Raw genomic sequence first — 1,333 nt, 5'->3', positions numbered from 1 at the left:
TATTAAAACTAAACTTTCTAGCATGTCACAATCCAAATCAAAGTTATACATCATCATGAATTTTAAATCTTATACAAAGAAATAAAAATTACTAACTTTCTAAATTTGATAGAAGCCAAACATATAAGTTGTATAATCATGGGAAACACATAATACAACACACAAATAATCTTAAACATTCCCTACCTCCATTTCAGATGAAATCTCAAATCCCCACCAAAATGGAAGTGCTCTGAATCCGACGAAACTTCTTGGTTTTGTCGGGGACAACACCACGAACAAGAATCCGAAGAAAGCCCCATCAAAAACACATCTTGACCTCAAACCCAAACTCAAGAAATGGCCAAAACTGAGTTCTAATAAGGGGGAAAGGTAGAGCACGGCGAGGGAAACAATAAACACAAAGGTACTACACCTTTTCAACCAAGGGAAGTGACCGAAAAAGAAGAGAGAAGCATGGTAGCCATGGCTACCATGAGATCCGGCCAAGAGATAGGAGAGAGACAGAAAAATCTGATATTTTCTCTTAAGTGCTCCTATTTATAGAAAATCTAAAAAAGTGCCCCGAAAGGGCCCAGCCGGGTCCGGAAAAGTGAAATTCGAGCAAACGCGCTCAAACGGCGAAACTTTGTGAACAAAAAAGATTTAAAATTAGAAAAGATGAACAACTGAAGAAACAACATCAAAAACTGAGTCTCGAACAGAAAGTTATACCCTAAACGAATTTGGCACAAACTAGGGCCAGAAACCCTGAAACTGGAAAACATCGACCAGGAGGAAATTCTAAGAGTACACGACTCGATAAAAAGTGAAAATAAATCCCATACGAGGATCTTGGCTCAAAACAAGACATTGAGCAATAACTTTCATTAATTACATAATGGCCCCTCCAAAAAGTGAAAATTGCGAAACTGCCCCAGAATGAAAATATCTTCCAAAAAGATATTTTCTTAGAAACCCCTAAAATAAATATCTTCAAAAGATATTTATGAAAAACACCCAAGAAAAGAAAAAGATTCCAAAGAACTGTGCATCCATGCTTCTATAGATACCGAGAGCAACCAGAGTACTTTACTATAAAAGTAAAGATACGTATTTCATGGAAACCACTGAGAATGAAGATACGTGAAATCAAAAACCAACTCCGAACACAAGAAGTGTGGTTACGCCAACAAAGTGACAAACGGGGAAAAGACAAAATAGGGAAAAAGACGAAATAGGGAAAAGGACGAAAAGTGAATAGTGTCTAAAAAGTGAAAATATGGAAATGACTCGGTCCTCAAAGGAAGTTGTCAATCCAAGGAAAAGAGTCTCAGAAATCATTTCAGAGCAC

The sequence above is a fragment of the Cornus florida genome, unplaced genomic scaffold (genome assembly GCF_030987335.1).
Source record: "Cornus florida cultivar Cherokee Brave unplaced genomic scaffold, ASM3098733v1 CherokeeBrave_3.0.0_Hap2_Chr09, whole genome shotgun sequence".
In the NCBI taxonomy this organism is placed as follows: Eukaryota; Viridiplantae; Streptophyta; class Magnoliopsida; order Cornales; family Cornaceae; genus Cornus; species Cornus florida.
The sequence above is the reverse complement of the archived record's forward strand: the minus strand, read 5'-3'. Positions refer to the sequence as shown.